Raw genomic sequence first — 10,083 nt, 5'->3', positions numbered from 1 at the left:
TCATTTTCGTTTACCAATCTAGTCAATTGGCCTCAATAAATCACACAAGAAAAAGTTTAAAGACAATTAACATCATATAAACATTTTAAGAATATATGTAATTGTCCTTACACTTAGAAATGCATAGAAGTATTTAACATCATAACAATAAGAGGTTGAGAATCTCAACTAATTGGATGAGATTTGTAATCAAGAATCACATTTTTGCTCTCTTTATTTTGAATCTTCTACATAAGTGGCCTAGTGACTTATACTCTTGTTAAATTATACGTACTATTGAATATTGATCGTGTAGCAAGGGCTTTTTTTTTTTTTTTTTTTTTTGGGCAGCAGGATAAGCAAACTAGAATTTTGTGGCCTTAGTTGCTAACTCACTTCTTATTTTAATAAGCGAAATATTTTGACTTCGTGTACATTTATCTAATTAATTTTTACTAATGTTTTTGATTTATATATAAGAATAAATATAGTCTTGTGAGGACTTATTGAAAACGTCTCAATGAATAATTTATTAATATTTAATTGATATAAATTTTACTTATTGTTAAAAGAAAATTGTAAATACTCCTTAGCTTGTTAATGAACCTAACCATCATGGTCAACGTATTCTCTTTATTGAAAACGAATATTTCAAATGAGACAAATATAAAAGAAACTAGGTACTGAGTAGTATAAAGGGATGGAATATTTTTTTTATCCACAATGTTGTCAATAATTTTGATATGCACTGAAAATGAATTCATGGGCAGGTCAATAAGAGCATCTCTAATGGTTCAATTATAAGGACTTGATTGCAATATAATTAAAGTTCCCAGCTACATGTCAAAAGTGAGCGGCTTTAGTTTTTTTTTTTTTTTTTTTTAATTAAGAAATGAATGATTTCATATATTACGCCTTTTTTGTGTGGTTGGCCACATCATATGACTGGCTGACACACACCAAAATACTGATCGGGTAACCCTTAATCGAATAACCCCTGACCGAACAAGTAACCTCTAACCGTACCGAGTAATCCTTAACCAACCACGTAATCCTTGACAAAGTAACCTCTGCCACACGGTGTGGCCAACCACGTTTAGAACTTTGTATTTCTTACATATTTTTTTGGCATATGTTTAATAGGCAAAATAAATTTAATGTTACAAGGTACGTAGTGTGTTCATTGAACTACCCAAAGAAGCCCTATCAGTTTTAATATTGTTACAAGCATTACAAATAAAACTATATTACAACTTCCTTACAAGAAACTTCCGGTTAGAAAATTCTACTTGTTTCACATGAAAACAATGGGACCTAGCTGAAGGTCTTAAGATGTGGATGAAGACTGACTCGGTCCAAATGATGTTGGGCCGAGGGTTTCCTGCACAGCAAACACATGTAAACTGGCCTCGGGGGTGGTTCCGAGGAAGGCCCCTCCGATGCCGAAGTCAAGTAGTGTTTAGAGAGAGAAAGCTTTGCAAGAGATTTAATGCTTGAGGCTTGAATGTGAATGCTCCATAAATGGTGTAATTGAAGGTTTTTATACCTTAGCATGACAAGGAGAAAGGATGGGCTTGAGATCATATGGGCTGACCATGATGACTTGGGCCGTTAGCTTGACATTGACTTGGCAGATTGGAGGCTTGGGCCTTGACCTTGGCTTGGATTGAATCATTTAATGACCGGGCCCAATTAGGCATAATTGAACCCAAACACTACTATTTGCCTTAACTTCGAACATGTGTCATGAGATATCAACCAACGCCATTATTGTTTGATTTTTATTCCATATTGCATTGAACTTGGTGAAAGAGGAGAAGAGCAGATAACATATAACCTTTGGAAAAAAACAAAATGAGCTCAAAAGGACACCAAATAAAAAGTTATGAAAATTAGGTAAAAGAGGTAGGAAAATAAGATGATTCAGGCTTGACAATAAAAACCGAGTCACTTTTATAAGTGATTCGATACCTTTAACTGTGGGTATCTTTAACTTCTTCTCAACGTAAGTGATCATTATCATATACACTAAATCTTCCCAAAAAAATAAAATAAAAATGATGGGAGCCCCATTTTGAAGAGCATAGTTAAAGATAAAGGTTTTTCATAGTATTAGATTAAAAATCCAACACTTGCTAATAAAAAGATTACCAAGAGATAAATTCTTAAACTCTTTTGAACTAACAAATCAAAAGAGGTAAAAACATACAAACAACAAGCCAAGGCCAAACCTACAAACCAAAACAGACCACAAGGATGATAGATCCCCAAAATAACGTGAACCCAAATACTAAAGCACTGCAATATAAGGCTAACACGAGCACTCATAATATTTCTTATATTCATAGGGTAAAGAAGCACTCGTACTTCTCTTTGAGATCACAAGAGCAGATTTTATAGATGGAACAATTAATTAAGTGAGAGGAGTAAGGCCGTGTTTAGTACACCTTATTATTGTTTACATAGTGTGATCGGAGTTTTTTTGCTTTCTTTTTTTTCGTTAAATGATTCGATCTAATTACTTTTTTTTTTCATTAAATGATTCGATCTAATTACTTGATTCAACTAAACTTTGACTTCTTATGCATGCTAATTCGTAAATAAAAATATCGGAGTATTTCCACTTTACAAGTCCAAGGAGGTTTCATTCCAAAACCATATGACAATAATAGGAGAAGCAATCCCTTAGTCTTATTATTATAAAGTGTTTAACTCTTTTTTCTTTTCTTAATGAGTAGTGGGACGTTTACATGTGTTGTTTAGTAAGTTTATACTACAGTAGATAATCAAATATGAAATGTGAATGCAAACTTATATAGATTCAATTAAGAATTAAGATCCAACCACTGACAGTTTTATTTAGGTAATAGTAGTATTACACAGTAGTACTAGTGCATAAATCAAGTCTTCCAAGACTTGTTTATTTCACTAGTACATAATACATGCGTCGTAGTAATACATTCTTCGTCGATTGAGCTGAGCAAATCGATCTCTTCATTCTTCGTCCTGTATAATATACGAGTACGTGTGTTGCAGACTTGGGCAACCCTGTCAATATATAGGATAAGATTTGTAATCAAGAATCACATTTTTGCTCTATATTTCGAATCTTCTGCGTTAGTGGCCTAGTGACTTACAAGTATATATTCTTGTCAAATGATACTGATTTATTGTGTACCAAGCTTGTTAATTCTTGTAGATTGCTCGAGAATACAAAGCACTCAATTTGCACCTTTAATTTGTTTATTAATGTTTGTCAACTTTTTCACTGTCTTCAATGTTAGACAATATAAATATGTAAATATTTTAGTGTTCATAATTAGCATTGTATGATTGTAAACTCTAATACCCAAAAGGGTATATATATTGGCACATATCAATAAGATGCCTCCAAGGAAAATTCTCCCATCTTACATGGTACCGGAGCCAACGTGACATAAAGGTCATGGGTTCGAATCTCATCCACCCCTCATTCAAAGTGAAATTAATTCGCGTCAGGTATAGGTGGGCCTGTGTTGCATCCATATTTCATGCCCAAAGGGCCTTTCATGTGAGGAGTGATAGAATATAAAATTTATTCATGGGCCTCAACCATTAGCTTAAACTTTTGGTTGAGTTAGTCCTTTAACATTCAATACATATTTTTGCATCACTTTTCACAAAGGATTTCGAATTGTAGTTCATATATATTAGCTGAACTCAAATCTTTTTGACATTATGACTTTGTTGTTGTATACTCCATATTAATAAACATGTCATGGTCAATGGTGTTTTTTTTTTCTTTGAATTAAATATTTCAAATGAGACAAACATAAAGCAACCAGGTAGTATAATTAAAGGAATGTGTTTTTTTAACTCCGTATTATTATTATTTACAATGTTGTCAATATAATATGCAATGAAAGTTATTCTATAGGCCGGTATTAGTTTTAAGTTAAAGTGAGTGATTTCTTATATTCAAAGGGTAAAGAGGCACCATTTTTTTATTTATTTATTTTTTTTTTTTGACGATCAAGGAAGCAAATGAAGCACTCTTATTATTCTTTGAGATTGCAAGTAAGAGCACATTTTATAGATGGAATAATTAATTGAGGGGAATAAGGCTGTATTTTAGTTTACCTTATATTTACTTAATAATTTAATATGATCGCAACTTTATTTTTTTAATCAAATGGGTTCTATAATTTATTAAATTTTGTTGGAGTTAGTAATTTAAAGCCTAGATAAATCAAGTTCAATCAATAAAAATGAGTTTTGATAAGTGAAAATAAGCCCAAAAAAAAAAAATTATGGATCAATTTTGATATAAAATAACGTACAAAATGAAGTATATTCCGTTTGTAACTTTCCAAAGCTGGTGTCAATGATATTATTGAATTCCCGTGTTTGGAGCACTCTATGATGGCTTTGAGCAGGGTGATAAGGTTTTAAGTAATTTGAGTTAATTCTAGTTGAAGTATAGTGAATTTGGTTTCATTGATAAGAGATTATGCGGGATATAAATGATTATTAAATTTTCAAATTCAATTAAATGTATACTAAATCATACTCATGCATCTGCTGGTTCACTGGTTAAAGCCCATAATCAATTTATATACTCGATCATCCATGATACTCCATACTTGAGTAACTTTAAGTGATGAACCCAATTAATCGAAGAGTTATATTTAGGTACCACACAGAAACCACAACATTATTACATAAACAAAGTCATGCAAGATTTTATTTCACTAGATCATAGTAGTTTTTTAATTTTTGATGTAACTAATTAATATAAGCACACCAAAAATGGTTTCTTGCATGTATGTAGAGATTTGATCTGAGCATGGCTGTTGAAGATTAGTTAGCAATCTGACACGTGCATTTTCTTGCAACATAGGCTTGAACTCTTCAAGTTTCAAAGTGTTAGTCCAAACTTGCTCAAAAACCTTGGCAAAGTACTTGTTCGTCATGCCTCTGGTACCAATAGATGCCTCCAGATCAATGTAGTACATTGAGCCAGACCCAGTTGATATCTGATATCAACAAACTTTTGTTAATATCACTAATTTTTCTCTCTCCTCCCCTCACACGACCAATTTTTCTTTCTCTCTCCTCCATTCCCATGCCCAAGGTCGACCACATACGCGGATCTACAGCAGCCGACAGGCCAAAAAAACGACACCCTAGTAGCAATTTAGAAAATTGGGGGCATACAAATTAAACCCTTTAGGGAAAGGGATTTGCTTGTACTAGCTTAATGATGTAGCAGCGGTCGAATGTTGGTGCAGCGGCCTGTGGTGGTCGGTCGGGGTCGATTCGTAAAAGCTAGTGAAGCTAAAGGTGGTGTTGTGGGTGGTAGCTAGTGGTGTTGCGGCGGTCGAATGTTGGTGCGGCGACCGTGTGGTGGTCGGCTGGGTCGATCGATGGTCGGCAGGGGTCGATTCGTGAAGGTAAAGGTGGTGTTGTGGGTGGTAGTAGAGGTTGCACGGTGGTGATAGAGGGGAGAGAAAGGGGGTGTGGTTGCTAAAATTACAATATTACCCTTGGTGTGGTAGCTAAATTTACAAAATTAGCCTAGATATTAACAAGTTTTGTTGATATCTGATATCGACTTGTATTTACTCTAGTACATTGTGCCAGCAACCACTTGTTGTTCTGCTTTTGTAGCCCTTTCAAACTTCAGATTTGCTCCCTACAAATTACAACAATGATTAAATACGAATGTACGACTTGGACCAACAGGGTTAAGTACGTACGTGTAACCACATATAGTAGTAATTATATGGGACAGAGGATTTTAACCCGGTCAAAACTAGTTCAAAGTTGTATTATTGGTAAGGTAAAGTGATACTCGTACTAAATAATACTCTGATCGTACGTAGTATAAAATTGGACTTTGGAATCACCGTTGCCCATACATGTGTTATATTTGTTAACATTACCGACCTATAAGACAAGCTCTTGTGAAAGACGGTCTGATAATCTTAGTTCGACGTGTCAAATATTCGTGGTAGGCTTGAGTTATCGGTGTAAGTTGTAAACTGGTAAATTGGTCATTTGAAGGCAAATTGGATGGTTTCACCCACCCAATTGGAATCTCAGAGGGTATTAGGGACCATGGTAAACGTTACATCTATTATTTACGGGCGAAAAAAGTCAAAAAATTCCAAAATTGAAGTCTAATATCCACGATTTTTGAGAAATTTAGGAGGTTTCAGAGTCCGTTGACGAAAAGACTCGAGATTTTAGGGGACACATCTCGGGGTCATATAATGTCGTTTGGAATCATATATAATCATTATATGTTGTTATAAATATTCGTGGTAGGCTTGAATTAATGAAATCGGTGCAAGTTGTAAATCGGTAAATTGGCCGTTTAAAAGCAAATTGGATGGTTCCACTCATCCAATTGGACTCCCGGAGGGTATTAGGGACCATGGTAAACATCTTGACAATTTTTATTTTCGGGCGAAAAAAAGTCAAAAAATTCCAAAATTAAAGGCTAATATCCACGCTTTTTGAGAAATTTCGAATGTTTCGGGGCCCGGTGTCGAAAAGCATTGAGATTTTAGGGGTTACATTTCGGGGTCATATAATGCCGTTTGGAACCATATATGATCATTATATGTTGTCATCTATGTTCGTGGTAGGCTTGAGTTAATGAAATCGGTGCAAGTTGTAAACCGGTAAATTGGTCGTTTAAAGGCAAATTGGATGGTTCCACCCAGCCAATTGGACTCCTGGAGGGTATTAGGGACCATGGTAAACATTTCGACAACTTTTATTTCCAGGTGAAAAAAAGTCAAAAAAATTCCAAAATTGAAGACTAATATCCACGCTTTTTGAGAAATTTTGGAGGTTTCGGGTAGAGCTGTCAATTCGGGTAAACAGGTCGGGTTTGGGTCGGGTCAATTCGGATTAATTCCATAATCTATGCGGGTCGGGTTTTGGTTGGGTCATGCTTTAGTCGGGTCACGTCGGGTCATACTTCTTATTGGGTTTGGGTCGGGTTAATAGGTTGGGTTACATTCGGGTCGGGTGAACAATAGGTCGGGTTTAATTCGGGTTTTCACGGGTTAGGGTCGGGTTACATTTGGGTCAAGTCATCTCCAGGTCAGTTCATGTTCGGGTTCTAGGGTTGGTTTTAGGTTGGGTTTGGGTCACCATTTTTTTGGGTTTAAATGGGTCAGTTAATAATCGGGTTTAAGTCGGTATTTCAGATCGGGTCAACTTTTGACAGCTCTACCCTAAACTTTCGGGTGTTGGAAACATAATGCATTTTTCGAAACCTCACGGGTAGACCGAACAATTTCCCAAGAATTAAAGGGGAGATACACTGAAGCAAATATATAACCTTGCACAATTGACCTCTATCCCCCATTATATTTAAAAACTATCAAAAAATCCATTATTTTCCTTCCTTCTCGTTGGAACTCTCTGCCTCTCTCTCAGTCACTGTTCAACGTTCTCCGTTGAATCGCACTTGAATCGATTACTTGTATTCCCTATTGAAGCAGCTTATTTTGGTTGCGATCGACTTTGCAGGGACTAAATGGATGTTGTATAGCACGCTGTTTGAATGAAGCCATGCCTTGTACTTGTAAGAAGGGGACACTCGAGGAACAAGAGTTTTTCAAAAAAAACTCTAGCAGTATCTTTTCATGAGTAGTACAAAAAAAAAGCGTCTTATGTATTTTAGGTAGACACCAAACTTTTCAACAATTGACTTATGTAATAAAGATAACTAATAAAACCGTTACTTATCTTATACAATCAATCAAATTGATTAACGTTTTAGGTGTACATCGAATTTCTTAAGAGTTTATCTGATTTGTATGATTCTAAACAATTGACCACATTATATTAACCAATTAAGGAGGGAATGTTTAATCTCAACCAAACAAGCAACGGAAAAAATACTTCATAGCAAAGATGGTTCATTCATTTAAATTAGATTGTATTCATAGTAGTTTACATAACATAATTAGGTCATGCAAGACGACTTTCGAAATAGAAGTAGTTCATAGTAGATTTGATGTAACAAGTACATCTATCAAACTCCTATGTCCTATTTATTACTTCGTAAATTGCAATATAGCACATTATCTAGAGATAGAGTGCGTGCGTATGACATCGTGTGGTTGAAGATTAGTTGGTAACGGCGATACGTTCATTGTCTTGGCTCATACACTTGAACTCTTTGAGCTTTCTGGTTTGGGTCCATGACTGATCAAAACCTTTAGCAAAATACTTGTTCATCAAGCAACCATTATCCGCCTCGAGTTCAACGTAGTACATCATACCAGCAACCACTTGTTGTTCAACCTCAAAAAAAAAAAAAAAACACTTGTTGTTCCGCCTTCAAAACTTTCTCATACTCAAGGCATGTTCCCTGCAAATTACACATATATATGAGATACATATGTTGATAAAAACAAGCTAAGTCTTCCCTCAACAATATAGCAATTCACTTGAAGATATCGACTAAGTTTTTTTTTTAATTTTATTGGGAAATTCTCTTTGGTACCACCATACTTTTTACTTTTCTCAGTGGTGAATTACAAAAATTCTTATTATCTTTGGTAAACCTAAGTTTTTAATAACCAAAGATAATACTTATTTTAATTTAAATTCATTAACCATAGTTAGTTTTTACATTTTTTTAAATAATTAATTTTTTTTATAAAATAAAAAAAAAAACCCAACCTTACCCACCAGTGCCCCAGCCCCTCCCCTTCGCCAGCGCCACCTCACTTCATTGCCGATTTGTCGGCACCCAAACCCCTTAACACCGACGACCATCCCACACCTGGCCTCTCCCCTTCCTCGATAACCCTAAAATACATCCATCCCCCACCCCCGAAAATAGCCAGTTGCTCATCCCTTACCCCCCGAAAACCACCAGCCGTTCACCCCTCACCCCCCAAAACCACCAACCTCTTATCCCTCACCTCTGAAAACCGCCAGCCACTCATCCCCCACCCCCGAAATTCGCCAGCCTCTCATCCCGCACCCTCGAAATCCGCAACCATAGCTGTAACCCCTCTCCTGTCGGACTCCCCTTCCTTGATTCCCTAATTCCCGATTTCCACCCTAATCCCTAACCCTAAAAAAATACCCAATTTTTCTCTTGCTAATCTCAATTGTTTGTTAGGACAACAGAAAAGAAATCACTCATCAAATCTCAACGAAGAGAGATAAGGACGAATTGGAAGCGAATTGATCGAAAAAGACATCGGCGATTGATGGTGAAGATCGAAATTAAGGACGGGGAAGGTGTTTGGTTGATTGATGTTGTTGTATAGTAGCGATTTTGGCTGTTGACGATTCATGGCCAGAAGGGGAGGCCGACACACCGGCGAGAAAGGGGTCGGTGACGGCGTGGGTAGGGGCGAATTGAAGAGTGGTGGTTGATTGGTTGGGGAAGGGGTGGATTTTTATTATATATAAAATAATAATTTTTGTATTCAAATAAAAAATAATAAAATAAATAAATAAACTAACTATAGAAATATTTAACTACAATTTATCATTAATGTCATGGTTAACTTAATATAAAAATTCAGGTTTACCAAAGATAATAAGAATTATGTTTTTGTAATTCACCACTGAGAAAAGTAAAAAAGTATGGTGTTACCAAAGAGAATTTTCCTATTTTATTTTATAAGAAGTAACAACATCTCTTACAAATCAGCCCATCTTAAATAAAGAAATTCCCCGACTCTCAAACATATAATCAAAAAATAGTTGAGGCTTGAATAAGTTACAACTTACAAGGTGAGTTTCCCATTGTGTGAAATATACAATTAAGTCTGGCTCATAGTTGTAATAATAAAGGCTTCAATTTACGAGGCCTAATCATCCATGGTAATTGACTTGAGCATCGAAGACTCCATCTCGAGGACCCTCCCAAGGCTTGGAGTTCACTATGTAGGTCACCTGGTGAGGTGGCAACCTAACGTCATCCTCTAAAAGTGAAGGCTACTCACTCTGTTTTTTATTTTTACATTTATGTGAACTGTTTTTTTTTTTTTTTTTCTAAAAACGATGTCTATGCCAATTGCAAAACTTTGACTAACAATATTTAAAATTATGAATAAATATAAATCATAACAATTGAAT

Source organism: Chenopodium quinoa, unplaced genomic scaffold, assembly GCF_001683475.1.
Source record: "Chenopodium quinoa cultivar QQ74 unplaced genomic scaffold, ASM168347v1, whole genome shotgun sequence".
NCBI classification, from domain to species: domain Eukaryota; kingdom Viridiplantae; phylum Streptophyta; class Magnoliopsida; order Caryophyllales; family Amaranthaceae; genus Chenopodium; species Chenopodium quinoa.
This window is presented reverse-complemented; position numbering follows the sequence as displayed.